At 43.8% G+C, this 25,149-nt stretch overlaps 1 protein-coding gene across 4 annotated transcripts in view; it reads right to left on the reverse strand.

Moving 5' to 3' along the window:
• Nucleotides 1–25,149, reverse strand: part of LOC135905780 (glutamate receptor ionotropic, kainate 3-like) — a 673,125-nt gene that overhangs the window by 541,260 nt on the left and 106,716 nt on the right. The window contains exon 3 of one of the 4 annotated variants that reach the window (XM_070539668.1): nucleotides 20,438–20,690. The exons of 2 other annotated variants lie outside the window; for them this stretch is intronic. The gene's annotated coding sequence lies outside the window, so the exon portion shown is untranslated. Of the gene's footprint in view, nucleotides 1–1,335; nucleotides 1,430–20,437; nucleotides 20,691–25,149 lie in introns of those variants that run through there. One more of the 4 variants, XM_070539670.1, reaches the window with a different exon arrangement.

Below are 25,149 nucleotides of genomic sequence, written 5' to 3' on the forward strand. Positions count from 1 at the left end.
GATATACAACTGCAGAGTATCTGGCAGCGTGGAAACTAGCGGTTCCCTAAGAGAACAATACCACTTAAGACTCAGATGTTTGCGCTCCCTAAGAGAGAGTTTGCATTTATTGCTACCGGAGACGCAATTAGAACAATAAAAAGCAAGAAAATCTCGACAAAGCCAGGCAGCCCTTACGAAACTTTCACTTGTAGCCGGGATGACTGCACACAACTTATACCACATAATTTTTATACCACAAGTTCTTCGTGAACTTTTTTTGCCTTTTTAAATTATGGGGTTTAACGTGCCAAAACCACTTTCTGATTATGAGGCACGCCGTAGTGGAGGATTCCGGAAATTTGGACCACCTGGTGTTCTTTAAGGTGCACCTAAATCTAAGTACACGGGTGTTTTTGCATTTCGCCCCCATCGAAATGCGGCCGCCGCGGCCGGGATTCAATCCCGCGACCTCGTGCTCAGCAGCCCAACACCACAGTTTTTTTTCCTTTTTTTTCCTTTTTAATGATGAAGTTAAGAATGATGTTACAATCTATACGCAAATCAAATTTTACAGCTATGCTAGAAAAAAGCGAGTACAGTAAATTTTTACACTTCAAATTCCGTTGTACACACCCAAAATAATACCCGAGGAATACGCTGCTTACATTGAATCAATGAATGGCACAAGCAAGAAAAAATAAATGGGGGTAAGATCTTGACGTAAATATTCCTGCTGTGCGTATAATTAGTGTATACCGCTTTCATAAATGCTTAAGCTGTGTTTTTGCTGTCCATAATGAAACAATTTACAAATATAGAAACAAAAATTTCACGTGACAAATGCCCTTCACGTTAAGTCGTGAAAACTTTTAAAGTCGTATTTTTACCAGACAGAAATTTAGTGTGATTACCGTTCTTTGGAAACAAAGCCGAGACAATTGGGCCCCTTTATTTCAGTGCGCCTTAATCAGCGTCTGGAGGTCAGGAGCCGTGCAAGCCATTAATATTTAGCATTATTTTACTGGTGCATTTTTTGTAATTTTAGCTTTCCGAGAATGACAGTCGTAGTTTCTTTTATTTTTTTTTCTCATGCCAATATTTACGCAGATTATGCTCTAAATCGCTCTGAGGACGGAACGCCTAAACTTCCAGCCATGTAACATCGTAGCGTAATAAAATGTTAGTAGCACAAAAAGAAAACTTGGAAGAAGCCGTAGGAAGTGGAAAAAATAGTTTTTTTTATACGAACTGAAGCTTGTGCAAACGTAAGTTAAATATTTACATCTAGGAATAAAATGCGTCACCAAAACTCATCTGGAGCATCTTCGATAGTAAGCGTAGAAATCCTCTGACCTGTTCAGTGACTCAATCTTCCCTCGTTTCTTGCCGGCGACAGCATTCTTTTTTTTTTTTCTCTTGAAGCCGCGAGCACGGTACAGTATCGCCAGTGAGTTTCAGAAGCACAAGTGGTGAATACGCGCCGTTTATCCGTTGAAACACTAATTAGAGCACCGGCAAAAGTAGCAACACCTCTGAGAACTGTCGAAAGGCGCCCGTCACCGCAAGCACGTAATCCCCGCGAATTTCAAGCGGTGCACGACGGTCTGCAGCACAAACGACGCACGACGGTCTTCAGCGCGTGGAGATTTGCTGGGTCATCTAGCACAAAGCACGGGAACGATCACGCACACAGAATAGTGACGCACGAACAACAACGGCAGCTGAACAGGAAACTTGTTGGTACCGAAGTTAGAAAGCAAATACAGAGAGGGAATTGAAAAAAAAAGTGCTGTCAATTTTTTTTTTTTTTTGTAAGAGAAGTGATAAGTTTACACGTCAAGTTCACCAAACCAAAAGTTTCGCGGCCACGCGTCAGGTCCTCTCACCGGCACCCGGATAACACCGACCGCACCGAACGAGCTCAGCGGCTGCTCTGGAGCGTTGGGCGCTCGAGAAGTTTTCTCTCCCCAGGCGCACTCCCAACTGCCCCTCACTCCCTATGTGCCATTCCCTTCTCCCCCCTAACGCTACCCTTCCCGCCCGCGCTTGGCGAGAGGGAAGCAAGTATCGTCGGCCGGTTTTAGCGTGTCTGCCGGCGGCTGCCGTTTCTTTCTCCGAGCTGCCGCGGCACCTGGTGGTGGGGGATCCTGGTGAGCTGGACTCGGAACGTTGCGCGCGTTATTTAAATTCGCACGCTCTAGGAGCTTTATTCATATGTTCGTTTGTTAGAAAGGATCAAGATTAAGGAGTTCAGAAAAAGCCGCGAACTGTCAAACCATCGAACACGATCACTCGTTGAACGTTTTCCGCAAATTAAGATGATGAGCTGCAAACAAAACTGTACCGCTTGTTTTTAAGAGCTGGTAATAGGTTTTAATATTAAGAAACAACACCGGCTAATGCTCTTAGATCTTCCTTAATCACATGTTTTCTACTACTGTTGCCTACGGCAACACACCAGAGAAAAATTCTTGCCGAGTTTCGGTATTGAGTGCGAATTTTCTTGCTAAATGTCTTCGGCCAACACTCATCGACAGGCTGCGTGCGTCATTTGTTGGTTCAGAGGAGGAGCACAGCTTTAGTATGGAAGCTTGGTATGCGGCTCGCTCTCTTTTCAAAAAATGATGGCCAGAGGACAAAGGCTGATGGAAGATCTCCGGATGCACTGGTGTCACGCATATGACACCATCATCATCATAATAATAATCATCATCATCATCATCATCATCATCATCATCATCATCATCAGCCTGGTTATGCCCACTGCAGGGCAAAGGCCTCTGCCATACTTCTCCAACGTATGTGAGGCATGTGACGTAGAGCAAATAAAATCTGCACCGATGGGTCACACCTGATCAGAGCTGCCTGTATAAATTTGAAATGAAGCCGTAGGTGGCTTGGGGTGAACCCCACTTCCAGTTTTGTGCCTTGGGATTCCCCCCTATTCCTGAAAAAAGTTTATGCAACATGTTCTTGTTTTCGTTTATTAGGCTCAGTGTCCATGTTTAATTTACTAAAAAATACGCATTTGTTTCGCAATATCTTTATGATCCGTAATTAGAGGGTTAATAAGGGTGCATTCGGATATTGCGCGCAATCTGGCACGTAACATTCCTGCTCCCGCCGTCGACTGCGAGCGTTAATCTCCTTTAGAAATGCTGCAATGTGGGAGGTTCCATGAATCCTTGATCTTGCGCTTCCTTCTTCTCGGCAAGTCTTTCCTTTTGTTTTTGTTCTCGAGTTTTTCTTTATATATGGCGTGTCACTTTGCCTTTCTGGATCTATTTGAAGGATACATTACGCGTTAATCAAGTGCCGACGCGCACGCTGTCCGCATTAGCATTGCATGACGTCTGCTGCATGCATTCAGTCGAAGTGGCACGGCGGTGGCTTCCCCGCACATAATACGTCTTGTTGAATGGAGTATCCATCTTCGACGTACAACGTATTTCCGCCCAGAATGGGATATTTGCTTGCGCCATATATTATAAAGCTGAATAGATGGCATTGCGGCTATACAGCGTACGGTCGCCTGCGACACTTTCACTAACGCTCATACTTCACCCGGAATCGTGTACAGGCTAATCCTGACAAGAGTCTTGTCATGCTCGTGGAGTACCTGCCGTATAAACATTTTTCTAGAGAAAGACGTTTGCGTATAATTAGAATTTATAAAATGATGGTATCAATTTGTGGAAATATTCAAAGCTTTCAGCTTGTTTATTTATTTAACGTAAGAAAGCAGAACCATTTGGGTCGTTGCGCAACCATGTGTCTAACGTAGTGTGAGTTTCTTTATTATAAAATGCTTGAAGATGCGCGGGAAGCCAAATATTGATAAATACTGGGATTCTTGGCGGGAACTAAGCTGTGCAGAGGGGAGAGGGGGCTTGAAAAATAGCTTCTGATAACTATGTTATCCTTCGTTGTAATGAGAGTTATGTCTCTTGTGTACGCACTACACGTGCAGTGCAGTGCGTGTCCGAAGATGATAAACCGCGGGATCTGCGAAAATCTTGACTATCGGAAAAGTATTTCGGAGTAGCCAGTCAATCCATTGAAATTGTGTAACGCTGCATTGCTCGCATATGTTACAGCACAGGCAGAAAATACGAATTCTAGGCTGCGTATACAAGCTGCGGAAATATTCAGCCTTTGTTTTTCTGATCCTGAAATCAACAAACTTTTGACGGCGTCATTACGTTAGAAGACGACTCAGCACACCATGACGAAGGCAAAGAGCCAAACTATGAATTAACTAAAAAAAATCTGCATGCATGCTTGAACGATATTCCATGTTTTTTGTGGTTGACAATGCTGCCTTCTTGCAGCCTATCGTTCCGCTCATTTTAGCGAAAGTGACGACGAGTTCACACAATCTCCATTATACGTAAGGCGTAATGTGGTTCTTTAACTGCCAAATAAGCTGTTCTGCCTTAGTCGTACATATCAAATAATTGCAAGTTTCTGTGTCGTATAGCGCTTAGCTTCGCCACATGCGGCTACAGAGGCACCACCCTTACTCAGAACGTGCTGCGACAATAAACTCACTCTGCTCGAATTCCCACGCAGGCAGAAATAAATGCATTGAGGAAAGAAATTACGGCATAAACTCCACGGCAGTTGTCTAAGTATGCGTAAGCATTGTGCCACTTGCTCATCTCCATGCCGTCCGTTGTCATTATCAATGTTGTTAAGCTTTATCCGACCAGTACAAACCTTTATCAACATTTATCAGTCGTTATCAGCCTTATGAGACTAGGTCTGGCCCTTGTCAACCCTTATCGGGCTCGACCTGACCCTTATAAAACATTATCGGTCACTGCCAATTGTCCTTATCAGCTTTATCAAACATGATCCGACTCTTATACACTCATATCGCAACTTATCAACTATATCGGACTTAATCCGATACTTACCAACCCATGTCAGTCTTTATGAACCTTATCAGAATTGTTCCGACCATTATAAGCCCTTATCGCTCTTTCGCAGCTTATCTATTCACGTCGAGCCATTATCAACCGTGATGAGACCCATATAACACCTTATCCCTCCTCATACTTATCACCTCATTGACTGCTTTTCTGTTTGTGCTGCGCGACGCTAAGCGCATGAGCCCTCAGAGATCGGTGGCATTCTGGTCGGTGAACGAATGCCCAACGGAAGGTCTCACGGAGGCGCATCACGCTACCCCGAAAACGCATTGGGATATGGCATTAAATTTTCTCAAAATCAACATTTTCCTAATGTGTACACTGCCCCAACTCGGGCCTGCATGTGAACATAGAGATACCTTACATTGCACCATCGCCAAATCTTTCAAGAAAGCCTTCACAGAAAGCGTGTTCCTTTGCCATTTGTTTTGTACCGACTGTTTAACACATTCAAATTATTCAGATATATTCACATTCTGCAAGCGTGGGTGTTTAATAGAGAGCCTCAGTTCTGGCACTCTACTGTCACTACTTTTCGTGCCCGTCACTGGCACGAAAAGCTAATCGTGCATTACTGCAATACTTGAGGTACACCGGTTTAAGAGACCGTTTATAGTGTCCCTGTGCATAGTGTCCCGCCCACACGTACTCAGTGCTCACTCTCTCCCTTTCCCCTTTTTCTATTCCCCTTACCCCCACCCCCAGTGTAGGGTAGCAAACCGGATACTCTTCTGGTTGACCTCCCTGCCTTTGCTGTCCCTGCTTTCTCTCTCTCTCTCTCTCTCTCTCTCTCTCGGGCTAGACTAGGCTTCTAAGCGTGAGGTTGTAGGTTCGACACTCACCTCCGCCAGAGCTCTTACTTTCAAGTTCGTTCTGATTTTATACATTAATTTCTTTAGAGCGATTCGTCTTACGTGAAGAATGGAGGGGCTTCCTCGTTGGATAAGCATTGAAATGCTTACGTATTTAAATATTTACGTGTTAAAGCCTAAAGCTCTTTAGTCCCGACATCACAGCCTACATACAGCCTTAAAGTTGCCGCTTCTTCTGGTTCAAGCAAGGATGATGTGGCAAAATCTAAAGGGTGAGATTAGACTCACAGGTGCGCATTAGCGAATTAGTAGCAAATAACGAGAAACAAGGATGAACCAAACGGAACCTTTGTCATGCTTTTACTTATCTATATATAGTTATGAACGATCATTTCATAATTGGTATAGGCTTTCGCACAACACCATGGTACTCTCTGCAACAGAGTGCGGTGGTGGTATAAGCAGGAAGCGTCCAAAATGGCCGACCTAGCTATAGAAGGCTACTGCTTTAAAAGACCCACAGTTTGCTACTTTTCTTCATGATGGCCTAGATAGAATATTCGCATAGAGCGCTTTAAAAGGATTATGTTTACGAGGGTTAGAATTTGGGAATGTTGGCTGAACATTACGGTTACACCAATAGAGCCAGGATGAAAAAATTGTTAGCGAAAGAGTGCAGTACTAATCTGCATGATAGTATTTATTCAGCAAAAAATAGCACATTCATATGCGCACAGAAATGCTCGCTCTGAAGATTTGGTCATAAAGAGCGCTAAGTTTGTTCATTTTCTGGTACTTTGCCTGCTTTACTATATTCGTATATTGGTGACATCTGTGGTCAGCCACAATGTCCAATTTATTATCTGCTTTATATCCACAGAATGACAGAATAACTACTTCTTTAGGGACACGCAAACCTCGGCGATAAAACATTGCTTTGTTTGGACTTCATTTGAGAGATCTTCTAGCCTTAGTTCTTGGAGTCCGATACTCTATACGATGCAGTTTTTTGTACAAAGGTATGTTTGTGTGGGAATTCCCACTCTTCCGCGATATAAGTGCCACGACGCCGTGAGGTGATCACGTGCCCATGACAGCAAACATACGCAATAGGCAAAGTAAAAAAAAATAGTAAACTTCGATTCTGTGTTTGCAGCGACGTATTCAGCCATCACCAGTGGTACGAGATGTATTCATGAGGTAAGTCAGCTAAAAAGTAGGAGATAGAGTAGCAGTCTTTCTCTTTCTCGCCCTCTCCACTTGAAAGGACACCGTTAACTTCTAGCATGAGCCGGTATCTTTTACCGGAACAAAACTTAATTGAGACGTTATTTATTACTTTGTGTAGGCGTCAAACCAAAATATGTTTGATCGGTTTTCGGTTAGCAGGGAAATTGCGCAATTCGAAACAACTGACGTCCGTCAACGTCAGATGTAGTGCGTATCTCTGACAGTGATACTGCTAGCCATAGGTGATCGAGCGCTCCACAAATCTAGGCCTGCCGTCAGGTTCACTAGCAGATCAGCATCGAAGCAAAGGCCAGGCCTTTTGCGCTGAAGAATTTATCATTTCGTTTTCTCCGGATAGAACGCTTTGATCGTAATAATAATAATAATAATAATAATAATAATAATAATAATAATAATAATAATAATAATAATAATAATAATAATAATAATAATAATAATAATAATAATAATAATAATAATAATCAGCATCCTGGTTACGCCCACTGCGGGGCAAAGGCCTCTCCCAAACTTCTCCAACTACCCCGGTCATGTACTAATTGTGGCCATGTTGTCCCTGAAAACCTCTTAATCTCATCCGTCCACCTAACTTTCCGCCATCCCCTGCTACGCTCCCCTTCCCTTGCAATGCAGTCCGTAACCCTAATGACCATCGGTTATCTTCCCTCCTCATTACATGTCCTGCCCATGCCCATGTCTTTTCTTTGATTTCAACTAAGATGTCATTACCTCACGTTTGTTCCCTCACCCAATCAGCTCTTTTCTTATCCCTTAACGTTTTATCTTGCCTTGCCGTGACTCATAACACTGAACATGATCTTAGATTTGAGAATTCACTTATTGATAAAAATATATAGTACAATTTTTATTGTTATTTTGCTTCGAAAATTTCATCACGCGAGACAAAACCCTTATGACACGTTATGGATAATTTTTTGGTTCCGGAGCAGTACCGGAACTGAAAGTTTTTCAATGGATCAGAACTAAAAGCATTATAAAAAAAAATTCCGACACCTTGATTGAAGATGGAGAATTTTATGCTATCACATATTTGAGGAACCTACCGTTAGTCTTTGTTGAAGAGATCAAGGAACAGGCAGAATAACGGATCAGTATCGAATTTCTTGTGAAATTTAGCAACCATGGTGTATACATTTATCAATTTTGCAAAATTCTTAAATTATCTACTGACCCGTTTTCAAGTGGGTCCGGCGTTTTTGAGAAGACTGTGAAGACCGCAAGGATGACGCAAGATCGGGATGCCCCTCCAGCACGTGCAAAGATGAAAATATTGTTCGTGTGCGTTTTATTGCGCTCAGTGACTTGCGAATGGCTGTTATAGTGATAGCAGAAGCTCTTTGCTTAGGAAGGTCATCCCTTAACTAGATGCTGACTGAAAATTCACAAAATAAAAACAAAGAAAGCTCTTGCCGATCCATCGCGGATGTTGGAATTTGTGCGAAGCGAACCGTAAGTAAAGCGGCTAATTGATTGCTTGACGGCTAACAGTGACGCGTAGAATTTGGTGATGACAGGTGTATGCACAGAAAAGTAGGATATGTATCAAGAAACATTTAGGTATTCTGAACATGTTTTACCACAGTGGGACATACGCATTCTGAAGGATGGGCTAAGAACGGCTACACCACCAGGGACCATACCGAATGGTTAAATCAAACAGAGTAAAGGAAAGGGAAAAATGATGCATATTTAACCATTCTTTGAACATATCAGCGTGTTTTATAGATAGTCGTGACCCCAAATTATATCTTAGTATTTTATGAACGAATTCTACATAATGCGACAGGCCAGTTTTGGAGGACTGGGCAAGAGCCGACTGGTACGTACTGAAAGTCTCAATCAAAGAAAAGAAAGCAAATAAACGAATCTGGGAAATATAATTCGCCATTTTATTGCATATTGGTGTGCTTTACGGACGCTGTGAGCTGACATTTTGCCTGCACATTTTACATAGGCACTTTTGCTTCTTACGCCGAACACACGTAAACATACGGAGTCGGCACAGACGGTTAATGTGAGCAGCTAAGTGTTTGCCTACATATAACCTGTATATATATATATATATGCTGGCTGGGTGTTGCTGTCTTGCTGCATGTATGTATATATATATATATATATATATATATATATATATATATATATATATATATATATATATATATATATATATATATATATATATATATATACATACATACATGCAGCAAGACAAAGTCTGGGAGGGTTATTACAGAAACCTTCGCTCTACAACATTTGCGCCAAGATGGTGTCGAAAGTGTTTACTCTTGTGCGAAAGTTGTAATGACAAGAATGGGTCATTGGTTAGGTCACACCACAGTGATTACTTTTTGCAAAGGGTTGTCGCCAGTGACGAAACTTTGTCTAACAAAGAGCAGATCGAGCTGAAGTTGCAGAGCAAGGAGCAGAGAAGAAAAAATAAGCCAACGTCAAAGAAAGTGCGGAAGGACAAACGAAAACATCATGCTAATGAAATATTTTGACTACCGCGGTACTGTGCACAACGGATTTATGCCTGAAGGTGAAACTATCAATATAGACTGTTCCGCGGAGGTCAGGAATTGTTTGAAATATAGCGTCAGTCGCATGCGACAAAAATTGCTGAAAAAGGGACGCGGGGATGCCCCTGCTTACACAGCATTGATATTTCGCGACTTTTTGGCGCACAACTCAATTGCTTTGTGTGAACAACCTTTCCATTCTCGCACATTTAGCCCCCATCAAACTTTTTGTATAATCTATTATATAATGCAATAATAAGATACAATTGAGGATACGAATTAATGGAGAATACCTTACTAACTTGCGATTCGCAGATGATATTGCCTTGCTTAGTAACTCAGAGGACCAATTGCAATGCATGCTCACTGACCTGGAAAGGCAAAGCAGAAGGATGGGTCTAAAAATTAATCTGCAGAAAACTAAAGTAATGTTTAACAGTCTTGGAAGAGAACAACAGTTTACGATAGGTAGCGACGCACTGGAAGTGGTAAGAGAAAACATCTACTTAGGGCAATTAGTGACCGCGGAAATAATCAGAAGAATAAGAATGGACTAGGGTGCATTTGGCAGACATTCTCAGATCATGAACAGCAGGTTGCCATTATCCTTCAAAACAAAAACGTATAACAGCTGTGTCTTACCAGTATTCACGTACGGGCCAAAAACCTGGAGGCTTACGAAAAGGGCTCTACTTAAATTGAGGACGACGCAACGAGCTGTGGAAAGAAGAATGATGGGTGGAACGTTAATGGATAAGAAAAGAGCAGATTGGGTGAGGGAACAAACGCGAGTTAAAGAGATCTGAGTTGAAATCAAGAAAAAGAAATGCGCATGGGCAGGACATGTAATGAGGAGGGAAGATAAGCGATGGTCATTGAGGGTTACGGACTGCATTCCAAGGGAAGGGAAGCGCAGCAGGGGGCGGCAGAAAGTTAGATGGGTGGATGAGATTAAGAAGTTTTCAGGGACAACACGGCCACAATTAGGACATGACCGGGGTAGTTGGAGAAGGATGGGAGAGGCCTTTGCCCTCTAGTGTGTGTAACCAGGCTGATGATGATGATGACGCTAAATAATAATAATAATAATAATAATAATAATAATAATAATAATAATAATAATAATAATAATAATAATAATAATAATAATAATATGATGATGATGATGATGATGATGATGATGATGAACCTTTTTCTGGTTCATCAATTGAGAGCTGTTGCTCCCAGGGCGCTATTTCGCGGATCTGGTGACAGTTCGAAAAACAAAATGCATCACTCCTGAAGCTCTAAACAAAACAGGACTTCATGAAGTGCTTCCAGCAATCGAAGAATATATGGAGTCTATCCTGTCTATTTGGAAGTATTTTGAGGCTGATCATATGGATGTATCTGAAAGATTGTGAATTGAATTTTTTTAAACGTACTGCACAAGACGTACTGCACAAAACGTACTGCACAAAAAGTTGTCTTACTAGATGGTGTAACAATTGGTAAATAGTAGGGACAGCTGGGAACCTGCCTACCAAAGGACACCTAGTGTTTGCTATTGGCTCGACAAGTGAAGCCGGGAAGACTTCACTCAGTTCAATGAAATGTTGGCAGTACAGCGATATTGATAATGCTCCACTGATCACAACCATCAGGCGCTACAGCGGTGAGCTCTCATCTATAATGTTATTAAGAAAACAGGACATTTTGATCAAGAGAACGGTGGAAAAGTCGGCCGGAAGTGCTCCTCTCCTCACCTCAAAGAGATGAGTGCAAAAGAAAGAGACAGAGAAAATGAAGGGTGGATAGAATTTAATTTTGATCATTTGGATAACCGGCCCCTTGGTCGTGTTTTTTCATACTTGCTCATGATTTAAAAAACATCAGGTGATGAAGCAATGGCACAATGCGGGGTAATTAGTCAAAATTAGCGAACGAGAGCATGTAAACCAGGCTAAAAAGCGTTAGCCATGTTGTTTAAAGCACAAGTAAATCCCTCCTAATTGGTTCCAAGAAGATGACATAGCATACAACTGAACCGCTGCGACACATACTTTCGACTTATGTTGAAACCGCAGCAGGCTCCTTGCCATAGTTTGCCAAGCGTCTCCTATGATGCCAGTGGTAAAGGTTACGCTGAGCGGCATGGTTTGGTGGGAGTGCGAAGTCGTTTCTATTGTACAACATGGACCTTTTGTGACTAACTTAACCACGGGACTAACACCGCAAAAGTGTTAGTCCCGCGTTCACTTTTGGCGCCCCGTGCGTTTCGTTACGTTGGAGAGAGGGTTCAAAAAACGACCGATCCAATTTTGTGCGGCGACGTACACCTTTGAGCGAAAGTGTATAAGGACCAGGCATTGCGCAATAAAACTCATTTTGTCCTCCGTCCGTGAGTGCAACCCGAAATTAAAGACTGCAGTCCAAACTTGGTCCCACAAACTTACTGGTGCACTCGTCAGTTTCCGTTTATGCGTGTTAATTACGAATAAATCCTGTTTCTTTACGACATCGACGACATAGACACCCTTTTTCCAGCCAGTTTCGGTTTCAAAGAACCCGCCAAGGGGAACTAATTGTTACTCAAGTATTATTGCGCAACGAGACAGACACGGACGTAAGAGAAGAAGACACAGCAAGCGCAAACTTTCAACGAAATTTATTGTACCACCGAATCAGTTTATATATGGGAAGCAGTATAGACTGCGCATGAGCTTACGTGAAGAAAACGAATTGCGCATTCGTGTAACGTAGCTATGAGTCGTGTGATGCCACCTCCAAGAAACTCAGTTCTTTTTCTGTGAGAACCAATGAAGGCAAACTAACACACGTATCACCCAATTTTGCAATTATCTGCGCTTCAGTTACTTCACGGTCGAGCTGCGTCCTGCCACAGGACACAATCGTGCATTCGTCCTCGATAGGTTTGCAGCCATGATCGCGACAATGAATTTTTTACGTTTTTGCGGTGTTCGCGGAGCCGATCAATGAGGCAACGCCCAGGTTGCCCGATAAGTTGCTTCCCACATGTAAGCGGGAGGTTGAAAACCACCCGGTGAACACACTCGACGAACTTTTTTGCCGTGATGCTTAGTGCACTTATCGGACGGGATGGCATTTGGATTCGTCAACTTGCAAAGCTTGCCAAGCTTGTTGGGAGCAGAAAAGACAACTCATACATTTGCACTCTGGGCCACTTTCTTTAAGTTATGGGATATCCCGTGCATGTACGGTACAACACTTACTTTAGGGCATTTGCCGGGAAGGGCATCCGCAATTGACTTCTGCGTTCTGGATAGCGCTTCACTTAAAATGCGTTCTGCGACAGAAACTTGCACCACCTTATGATATCCAGCCAAGGAGAAACGTCTAGGTTGCTTTTCAAAAACTTACGCCCACTACATGGCAGCAAGACTTGCTAAGGACATTCTTGAAGCGCAAACTCATAATGGCCAGCTTAACAAGCTTAGAATGTGCAGACGTATGTGGCAGAAGTGGCTTGTTGGCTCGCGGCTCATACGCCTCAACTTCGGCTACGACAACCAATTACCATGAGTGCAAATTTCCCGCAGGCCGCCTAATTTACCTGCATGCTTCTAATTTTGCCACTTATCACCACCATCACCACTCACATTGCGTGCACTGGTTCTTGAAGAAGCTATGAAGTTTCATTATTTCGATATGTGCGCGCTTGCTATTAAGCGTCGGCGTTTATGTTTAGGGTTTCGAATGCTCGAAGTCACCAGTCATCTCGAAATAGCCTCAGCTACTGTAACACTCAACTATAAAAATAAAATTATTTTTTTGCATATGATTCAGACTAGGTGTCTTTTCCCATTTCTTGTTAGGTGACTTTATTACTGCTTTCACAACTCTGTGCGTATACTTCCCTGCATTTTTCTAATTCTTGGAATATAACAAATTCTGCAATATCAATACAATGTTCACGCTGGTACAACCAGTAACGTAAGCGATCAGTATATCGACGAATTTGGCGAACAATTTCGCCCTCATTTGAACCAATCAAATCTATTATGAGTCGGTGCAGCATTGACTGCTTTCTGACATTAAATAACCACTGTATGCTGACACGTTGTCCTGACGTGATGTTTCGAAGTTCTCCGGAACAAGAAACAAACAGCAACTATAGACTACGCGTGCTGTTTTTCACAAGCAGTAGATCGTCAACTCATTGAGTTGGAGGGTGTTTTCAAAGGTTTCATTAATCGCAATGTACAAGCGAAAGTCAGCATGTTTCTGCAGTGAAAACTGTAGGGTTATTATAGACGCTTAATACCCCAGTCAAAAAGCATTTGACCAAGTACATTATAATGTACTTGGTCATACTGTGTCCGCGAATACACGCAAAGTGCCTCGAGCGACCAGTCGCACGTCCATGTAAGGTGTACTTGTAAGATGTAAGGTGTACACCTGCAAAAATACCTTTATGTAGCAAGTATTTAGCGACAGAAAGCTATATCAGGAGTTTTCCTGTTGCTCTACAATTTACTAATTGACCCTTTTCATATAAAAATTAAATTATGCGGTTTTATGGGCCAAAACCATTTTCTGATTATGAGGCACGCCGTAGTGGAGGACTCCGGAAAATTTTGACCACCTGGGGTTCTTTAACGTGCACCTAAACCTAAGTACACGGGTGTTTTCGCATTTCGCCCCCTTCGAAATGCGGCCGCCATGGCCGGGATTCGATCCCGCGACCTCGTGCTCAGCAGCCCAACACCATAGCCACTGAGCAACCACGGCGGGTTCTTTTCATATAGTTATAATACTTTAGAAACTGATAAATTCATTAGGAATAATTATGTAATTAGGCAGAGTGCGAAAAATAATTGCGCATCTCCACGCGACGGCAAACAATATTACCTTGAGTCTGTCCAGCTACAACGCATTTGCATACATTTTACACTTTGTGCATGATAGTTGGGACCACCCTGTCTATAGATTCCAAAACCTTTTCAAGCGCCTCGTCTACAAGTAGGCCGCAGCACAGAAACCGAAATCTTCCTAACGTCAACAAATGTACGATAGTGCACATTAGCTGTTGACAAAATTGATGTGCCTACGTTTTATCATCGTAGAAACATTACATCTCATGGTGTAATAAAATAAAGACACCAAGAATGTGTGTGCGCTATTCCTGTGGCATAATTTTCTCCTTAGGCGCTTTATGTAATCTCAAATCCTTGAAGTGCACCCTTCCGAATTGCGTAGCGGAGGCATCTTTGCAGATGAGTCTGAATTCCTCTAACTGGAACGCGGCTGAAGCTGACTGCTTCGGCTTTCTTTTTTGTCTGCATTCCTTGCACGACTCTTACAACGATCAGTGTAAGTCTTTGAAGCTGGCCTACGCCCATACTTGCTAATAGTGTTAAAACGTAGTTAGCTCCTGCATCTAATCGAAACAGTCTTTACGCAATCGTGAAGGGTGGAAGTCCCGGGCTTGACAATGGCCACGTTTGAACACGGCTATTGCATCGTTTGTGTCTCGTTTCAGGTATTGATTTTGTCATCTTACTTTTTATCGAGATTGTAGTCGTATTCAAGATCCTACAAATGCAGATTTTTTATTGCATTATTGCAGCCGTGCAAGTCTCAGCCCAATGTCAATGACGACACTCAGTGCAATATATCTCGCCGTGGCAGCCTGCGATCGAAGACGTCAGCGCTTCGTCACTAGCCAGGTTAACCTGCGCTTGACCCGTGCGATGGTTTCTGCGGAGACACACGTCTCATTGTATTTCACTGGGTCGATGCCGCTTCTCTTGATTGCACATGGCACGTGCCGCCGTGGTCATTAGCGAAAAGCTTAGCGACTCTCCAGATGATGGGAAAAACGAAGCCCCCAACGACACCTCGGCTTTGCTATCTCATTCTCCATGGTCCGACTCCCGCTCTTCGTCCCCCAATCATCCGTGCTTACACCCCGCTCTCCTCCCCACCCCCTGTTTTCTATTTCTTTGTTTGTCGTTTCCAACGCGGCTAATCTCCCGCGCTTTCCTTCTCCGGGTCACTGATTTGTTTCTGCGTCTCTCTTCGACAGAAATGTCCAAGGAACATGCAACGGGGTGCCGAGATGCGTTTACTGATACGGGATGGCTTTTTCTCTTAGGCTCGTTATCAGCGGGCGACCAGCAGGGCTAAAGTAGACTTCAGACCTGACGAGGCAGAAGTTAGCTACGTAACGCGTGGAAGAAAAGGACCCGATATGTGAGATTGAGCGCAGGATATAGTGCAGATAATACAGACACAAGAAGTCAGGTTGAAGAAATAAAGTAGAAATAAAAACTACGCCGCTCTTTAGACTACCCCACAACGACTTGTCCTAGCAAAGTCGGTGCATGACATTCAGTTATGCTCGACGCTAGGCAACTATTTACAAAAGTGCGAAACTATGATCAATGCTTTGCCAACACAGAAAAGGTGCACAAAATGGAGACACTGCGGATTGTTGCCCGCATTGTTTGTCCCTAATAGTAGTATTTGGCTTTGACCTATTATTGTTATTATTATTATTATTATTATTAGTAGTAGTAATAGTAGTAGTAGTAGTAGTAGTAGTAGTAGTAGTAGTAGTAGTAGTAGTAGTAGTAGTAGTAGTAGTAGTATCTAAGCGTTATGCGAATTTCGTATGAGCAGCTTGAGTCCTGTTAGAGTAGTACGTGTAATAAAGAGCGTAATTTATGTTCACTCTTCTTTTCAAATGAACTGAACGAATTAAAGTGTATAAAACGCCGTCCATTCCGTCCCATGCAAATAACTACAATAAATGACAGGGTACCACGTGAGGTCTTGAAGCACATTAGCAAGCCCAGCAATCGGTTTCTTTCGATGGGGGCGAAATGCGAAAATACCCGTGTACTTAGAATTCGGTGCACGTTATAAAAACACCCCAGGGGGTCGCAATTTACGAAGTCCTCCACTACGATGTGCGTCATAATCATAAAGTGGTTTTGGCACGTTAAACCCCATAATTTTTAATCGCTTTCTTTAAAACGTATGCGCCAGTCACGCAGTCAGCGCAACACTGGGCCGCACGGGAAGCGCTCAGTCGAACGTGCCAACACCGAACGTATCGATATTGGTCATCAGACCTATCAATGCAACGTTTCAAATGGATGCTACATAACTATATTATCTAGCTCGAGAAATCATTAATCACGATATTTTAGGAACCATGCAGACAGGATGGTACAAAAAAGGGACACGCGTATTCTAAGCTGAAGAACAGAATACAGTTTTGAAAGCAGCAGGAACCGATTCCCTGGTATTCGGAGACTAGTCTGAGAGCACGCTTGGCCGTGTCTTCTCGCTTGTAATGTTTTTCGCTGATCATCAAGGTACGTAAATCTTCCAGACGGTGCTAGTCGCCGTGGGCGCAGTTTATTTACGCTCACACAAGAGAGCGGTGCTTCGTTCATCGGCTCCTGCCCCGTCGAAGAAGCAGGGACCCTGCGCTATTATCGTCAGTTCGGTCCCCTCAAGTACACCGGACGCCGTCCAGTCTCTCATGCTAATGTCTCCAGCTCTCAGATAGTAATTGGCTACGAAGCTGTTACACCGCCCACTATGACTTTTCTCAATTTCCGCGGCTGTTCGGCTTCACCATATATTTTTTCCTCTCTTTCTCGTCGTGTTTTGATGAGACGATTAGCCGTGGGAGATAACAGCCAAGCATGTACGGAGCGACGTGCGCGTGCAAGTAAGTGCATCACGATAATAGCTTGCGGACTTACCTCGGCATTAAAGCATGAGACTTGGGACGTGAAAGTGTCTGAAACAGGCACATTTTATATTCACGTCGGCGAACGTAGGTTTGGAATTAGTCGATTTATGGAGTAAGGTACAGCTGCTCAAAGCTATTGGTCGCGACATCTTGCAGAGTGGCCGCCTGGTGGGCCCTTGCGGGACCACCGATGGTGTGTATGGCGTCGGGCGCCATCTGCTACGCCCTTCGTGTTTACATGTGCGCGTGCGACGCGCATATATCTTTAACGACCACTTCGGTGGTTCTAGCAAGGCCGTAAATGTTCCATGTTCTGGTTTTTTTTTTTTTTGGGGGGGGGGGCGATGTTCAGAGGCATTAATCTTGCGCTGACGTGTGTGCGCCGTAGATAGCTTCAGTGACTGTTCATGTCGAGCGCGGGATCTGTGACCATCGCAGCCTGCTGCCGGCACAACCTTACCAGCTTTATCTTCGGTATGCGCCTCGAGTAAACCACAGAAAGCATTGTCTGTTGTCGTAAAGAAATCAAGAAGTTGTTTGATAAGCGGATGCCCTGTTTTGGAGATTTTTCGCACTGTATTCAACGTCATGCAATTCCTGTGATACTACGCAACATAAACGGGTTGTGGCGAATATCACACGGTAAAGAAAGTGACAACTCGTTAGCAAGCACTCATTATTGCGTCATATATATTAGAATAGCCACGTCATGATAACTACATTACTCTCGCTTAGTGGTTAGGCTGCCTAAAGCGTTTTTTTTTTCATATATGGTTCTTATGCCACGACGGTGAGTTTAGTTTACCTCGCAAGTAAATCGTGGGCATTTGTGCTTTGCTTGACCAGCTACTACAAAAGCAAAGTTTAAGTAGGTTGTTAATGGGGCTCATGTACGACGGCATTCTCTAAACAGAGGATGTCATAATACTGAGTTGAAAGGTCGTTACTATAATTTCCTTTCGCCCTTCAGTGTGGAGTTGCCCGCTCTACGGAAACCAGCTGCCACTATTAGTCAAAGTAAAATAACCTAATAATTTTTGTATCTAAATAACTACAACATTGAGAGACACTCTGCGAAGGCGGCTTTGTGCCTAAAGTGCGTGTTTTGACGCGTAAGCATTCTTTGGCGGGTTCCACAGCCCTGTAACGCGAAATGTTTCATGCATTTTATCTGTACCAAAATAAGTAATTTGCAAAGTTAAGACATTTAATCGTAATTATAGTGCAAATATAGGTGATTAGTAGCTTTTAAGCGATAATGAAAAAATTAAGGTGGTAGGCCACACACACACACACATGCACACACACGCACGCACACGCACGCACACGCACACGCACGCACGCACACACACGCAGGCACACGCACACGCACACGCACGCACACGCACGCACACACACACACACACACGCACGCACACGCACGCACACGCGCACACACATGCACACACACACACACACACACACACACACACACACACACACACACACACACACAAACACACACACACACACACAAACACATATATATAATGTCACAGGTCTGCGCGGCACACGCAGCACTGTCACAGCTTAAGCTGGAGCAGCGGTACATGGGAGATCCATTTTCGGCACTGCGAACTACAGGTCTTCGCGGCGAAGTATCTTCGCGTTGTTTTCACGAGAAGGATCTGAACTGTCCGCCCGGCGTCGACGGCGAGCTGTGGCATATGTCCTGCTCTTTGCACAGCTGGCTGCTGAGCCCGATGTTGCCTGGCTGCAGCCGCGCGCGTATCTCTACGAATCGCTTCTTCAGGTTCATCCCTTGAGAGAAGGCGCCATAACGTGTACACCGAAGAGCAAACACACGTATCCAGACTGCGTGGCGCACAGTCGCATCCCTTGACCCGTGGCACGATACGTTGCTTTTGATAATGGTGGTGATAATGATGGCATCCCCTTTAAAACGCGATGGTGACAAATCATGACCTATAGCCTGATACATCGAGGCTCAGCTACATGCAGCATGCAACTGCTATATATACTTTGTGATATCTATATACACTTTGCGCTACACTTAATGGAATATAACTGAACTACACCGGAGTGTTTTTACGTATCAACCCTAGCGGCACGTATGTCAAATGGCGCATTACGATGGTAATGATGATGATCGTTATTTATTTCCATTCTCTTTGAAACGGGACGGCGAAAACAGTCACCCAGCCTGCTTGAGGTTATCAGGTATATCATACAGGTTTTTCACTACGTCGTTATTTATGCATCTACATAATCTTCTTTTCCTTTCTGAAGGCTTGTTTATCTACGTTGCAGCTCTAGATATGTTGTTGCTACATGGCGTGCCACCTGGTGTAATAATATACAACAGCAATGCAAAGGACGCACGTATAAACGCTACGCGGCGCGAATGCATATTAGAAGACAAGTGGCATGATACGATGCTAATCATGATCATGATTTATTGGCGTCCGCTTTGAAACGTGGCGGTGGCATAGTCACCTAGCCAGGTTAATTTAATCAGGCACACAATGTATATCTCTTCTAGCATTCTTGTATAAATCTCCTTAAACTTCTTTTGCTTCCTCAGACCTTCCTTAACTGCCTTGCGCCGCTACATGTGCATCTGCTACATGGCATTCTACCTGGGATAATAATATGCAAGTACAAGGCAAAATGTGCACGTGCCGACGCTGCGCGACACGCATGTCGTAGCACCTCTCTCCTCGCACGCTAGGGCGTGTTTCTCGAGCATTTTGCTGCTGCATGACAGCAAGCGGTGGTGTGGCTTCCAACCGCGCCATCGCTTGCAGTCATGCAGCAAAGGCTGTGGTCGAGACGGAAGATAAAGCCGCTTTGAACGACCATTCTCAGAAAATTATTTCTGTGTCTGCCACGTAAATCTATTTTTTAAATAACATGAACGTCATACTTCATCCCGATTTAATATTCAGTTTAGTTTTCTCTGTCTCCCCTTCCCTGTAACATTTAACCATTAACCGCCGGCTTCTTGGCCAATCCCTCGTTAACGCCACAAGTGAGAAACAAGCAAGCATGCAATGTGCTCTGCTGGAAACAGTGCATCGGCCCTAGCTAGGCCGAGGACCTCTTGCAACGTCTACCCTTACCGGTGAATACAGAATCGTCCTTCCTCGCATGCCATCGGAAACACCGTTATCAACTGCGTGTACCTACCCACGGACTTCGCTGGAAGGCCGTACCACGCCTCGGGTTTTCGGGATGGCCTGCTGTCGGTGCTTGATACCAAGGACATTCTCGGAGCAGACCAGTATCAGTTGAACCATTTGTGGCTCGTCACGTGTGCCAGCAGCCTTTCCAAGCAGAAGCTCGTCATGAAGGTGGGCTCGTAGTCAAAGCACTGAAGTGCCTTGTCTTCGATCAAGAAACCCGGAACATAAAAATGAAGCTTCTTTGGGTACGTGCTCACCTAGAACAGAAACGTGTTGCTTAGGCATTGAAAACGTATGGCACGATGCAGTCCATAACCAGAAAAATGTGGCGTTGTGAAGGCGTGGAGAGTTGGTAGATGATGAATCGCGATGTACAGTTCGCGCTCAAAGAAGGCGACTCAGCCAGTTATCTTTTTCACCAGCCTAATCAATGCCTAATTTCTATACGCGGACGACCTCCCTTGTGTTTTCGGTGCAGCAGGGTAGGGCACATAAGATGACGGTGTAAAACACCAGGATGCGCGAAGCGCCACCTTCACTGTCATAACACAGAGGCCTACGTTGGCACGTATGCTAAAAGGATTAGTGGTAGTCGACCATTGGAAGATGACACCATCGTTAATCCCCTCATGAATATAGTAAGTGAGGTCGTACGTGCTCCTGGCGAAACGCCTGCTGAAGACCACCGGGCTGATAAAGTGCAAGTATCGCCAGCTGCGGACACTGCTACAGCGATGACTATTGAAGAACATAGAGTGACCAATTGTGGAGAGGAGCTTTGTGCAACGTGGGCCGAATCACCACATTTTCGGCACCAGCTTCATCCTGCCGAGGATACTGAAATGACTGAGGCATCCAAGAAGCTTCCAGCGCAGGCGGATGAGTTAAACTGCTCTGGGAAAGAGCCCATGGTCATCGCGGCGAAGGTGAAGAAACCCTCTCATGGAGGCCCTGTGAGTAAAGATGCCGCTGCAGTTCAAGTAGTTTCTGCAGCTGCGACTGCTCAAAGGTGTTGGACAAGCAAAACAAAGCTAGCGGCCTACCTGTAGACGCGGCGTCTCAGTAGTGAAGAAAATAGTAAGCAGCGGCAGGGCCAGTTGCTGAACTTGTTGTGCAGCCATGGGCTAGATGTTACTGCACTTCAGAAAAGAAAAATTGAATGCGATGACGACACAGCGGCTGTTGTAGCTTCATTTCTTTCGGGGTGTGTAGTATGTGTCAGTAACGCGATTACATTTCTTCCCAGTGTTTCAAACATCTTAACAAATTGTTTTGGGGTTCTGTGGTTACAATTTATTTGGAGCAATCTTTTTCACCCAGAGGATACAAGCCTGTACCCGTTCTGCCTCAATTCTTCAAAACAAATAACGCGCGCATAAAAAAAAAGGCGCAGTGAAACACATCGCGCCAACGGACCCTACTGAAAAAAGCCCCGCATTTCCCATAACTCCTGTATCCAATACCATATGATATATAGGAAAAACGTGTTTAAAAACTGTATTGATCCCATATGTTTCATATCGGATTGTTGGATATGGGAGTTATGGGGAATACGGATTTTTTCAATAGGCGAAAGTCTGTAAACCTAACTCCTTGAGGTCTTGTTGTTTAATAAATGCAAACAAATAGCAAGGTAGGCTGCATTACAGCCGGTTATCTTGGGACACAGTTAAGAAACTACAAATATACTACATAAAAATAAAAATAAACTAAATCTGCATGTTAGTCAAGTAGTCCCTAAAGAAAACGCTATTTATGCAGAGTTACCAAGAATCTACAAATAAAATCAAATGCTTGGTGTCTACAAAAAAAAACGTCGTTGGACTAAAACAAAAGCCTAAAATTGCTTAGTTGAGCATGGTCGCGCATGGACCAAGTATTTTGGCTACAGAAACACCACGCCTGGGTCAAGGGAGGGCAAAGTGTCTTTGAGCTACGAGTTAACACTGCTCTGGAAATGCATGCTCATAACTAAATAGAATAGCAGTAGAGTATTTAGGTACTTTAGTACCTTTATCATTCGTTTTTATCCCAGTTTTCTTTCTCTCTAGTTTACTCACGATTAGGCTGTTTATCACATGTTTACAAGCCTCTTGAGAAAATACTTTTTTTATTATTTCAAACTTCCATATCCTTCTTATAGTGAGAGTGGAAAATTTGATTTGTCCGTCTGTGTGGGTAGTACTTCACCTGACATGAATGCGTGATTCAAGCACACTCTCTGTCTGCTATCCTACAAATAGTAGCAAAAGGAAAGGCAGCGAGGTAAACCGGACGAGCGTCTCATTTCTAGCCAACAACTGGGTTAAAAGAAAGGGGGAATAGACAAAGGAAAAGACTAAGTGTTTTTACACAACAGGATACACAACAGCAACCAGTAAGTGGCAAAAAAAAAGATTGTGTGTGCTTACATGCCTAAACCACGGTAATATTATGAGAAACAAGTCTTCTAATTGTGACGAGAAAATAAGGCAAATGAATAAAATGTAAATGAGTGAAATTAAAGCGAAGCTAAGCAAACAAGCTATGGCAAAAGTGAGTACCACTAACTCTCTAAGTATGCGATACCTTACTCAGGCGTCTCAGCAGCTACGCGCGCGTGCGTCAAGGGTGCCTTGCACACTGTCGTGTATCAAACTGACGTTTCTAGCCCTCATATCGCTTACAAACTTCCGACTCCGTGCACACTATGACACGTTTTCGTACGCTCAACACACATCCAGTTTTTTTGTTACATGCCTCCAAAGTGGGTGATGTTTGCCAATATATATTGCATTGAAATTGTGTGTGTGTGCGAGTGCGTGTGTATGTATGTGTGCGTGTGTCTGTGTGTTATCGTAGAAATTTCTTTTTTCTTATTTTCTTATTTGTCATACTTCTAAATCTCCGTAAGTGGAGGACAACATCACCTGGTGGAGTTACAGGGCAACGAGCTTTGCGTTACACCATCACACACTCGTCATGTTTGCACTTTAAAAACTGGCGCCCGCAAGTTTCGTGGGGCCATGCACACTGCTGCGACAGCGCAGTTAAGAGCGCCTATAACTTCCGTATACTCGATCATGCTAGCGTTTCCGCCGCTTTATTTTTTTTCACCGTTTTCATCTGCATTGATTCGTTTCATGCCGTTTTGTTACAGCTGTCATTTTGGGAAAAGGAGGAAAATTACAAAATAGCCCTATTTAAAGAAAATTTGTTCTAACGATACCACATCAAGTGCGATAGCGACAACGAAGTGAGAGGTGAGGTTAATCTTACGATGAAATTGTTGCGTTATAAAGCTTATGCAGAAACCGTTGGCGTTGATTGCTAATGTAAGCGAATAGCCCGCACGAACGAACGAAAGAACAAACGAGTGAGCGATGCCGCAGTGCCCCCCCTCCCCCCCCCCCCCCACACACACACAGCCTCTCCGCCTCATTGCCACCCATCCATACAACTTTCCTCGTCTTCCCTCACACAAATCCGGCCACCGTGGTGCCTCCGACCTATCACGAAAACGGCTAAAAGAGCAATTCATTTCCAAAAGCAAACAAGAAGGGATTAACAGCTGTCACAGAAACAAGAATGCATGAAGAAGTCTTATGGGGTGCAAACTGAAGGTGAGACAAGCACAAAGCTATGCTTGAAGCACATGTTTTTTTTTTCTGTGCTTCTTATTTTTGTGGGAAACTGCGAAGCAGCAAGCGTGATTTGAATTCACTCTTTTGGCGGACTTCAATTACAGTCTCCCAGGAACGAGTACTTGCGACCAAACCCCGCTCCGGAATTATACGAGATCGAGAGTGTGGACTGGAATCGACAATGAGCTTTCAGGAAGTAAAGTTGAAAGTCAGGAAGATGCCGAGTTAATTTTTTCCCTGTTTGCGTGAATAGCGGCTCTTTAAACTGATTCCCTCCTTTTAGCAGTAGCACTTTGATAGGTGACAAACCATTCTGGCCTACATAGATCCACCGTATCGCATTAAAGGTTGAGAGAAGTGGTTCTTGAGGGGAAGGAGAAAAGGCTGGCGCTATTTTCTGCAACCCATGCGGGAGCATGGCTCAGCGCCATCAAAGGTTCGTAACATGAGCACATTGTCAGATGGAGGAGCAGTTTCAGTAAAGGCAGCGGCTCTGTAAAGAAGAAAAAAACTTTGCTCTACTGTTTAAGGAATGGTCAGTTTCACGCATACCTAACTCTTTCCTCGCGGTATAGAAAAAAAAAAAAGCGGATGTAGTCTGCAAGATTCGATGCCAACGCCCAGCATCCGTTCTTTGTTTACTATTTCGGCGCTATATCAGCCAACTGTGCTTTCCGCATGGGCCCCGCTTCATTTGCCGTTTTGTACTACAGAGAAGCAGCAGTGAGGTGACCATAGAACACTCCAATGACGAGGCTGGTCCATGACAATAGGTATCGAAAGTGACGTTTGCAGGGACCAATGAAGAACACGACATGACGCCGCTCTCACTGGTTGCCATATCAGAGCTGGATTGGTTGCCTACTTAAGTGGCCGTCGTACTAAGCGAGGGTACTCCTTCTGTCGCAGATGAGTCTAGGAAGATTGGTATTATGTAATCGCGGACTAGGTCCATGGAAATCACTTTATAGTCTGTCACTGGACATATTTTATATACCCCTTCGCTGTATGATCTTTGCCAATATAAAGTTTGTTTACGTTATATAATGAACTGCCGTGATCTTTTCCAAGAATATGCAATCGCAGTTTTGCA

The sequence above is a fragment of the Dermacentor albipictus genome, chromosome 5 (assembly GCF_038994185.2).
Source record: "Dermacentor albipictus isolate Rhodes 1998 colony chromosome 5, USDA_Dalb.pri_finalv2, whole genome shotgun sequence".
Taxonomy (NCBI): domain Eukaryota; kingdom Metazoa; phylum Arthropoda; class Arachnida; order Ixodida; family Ixodidae; genus Dermacentor; species Dermacentor albipictus.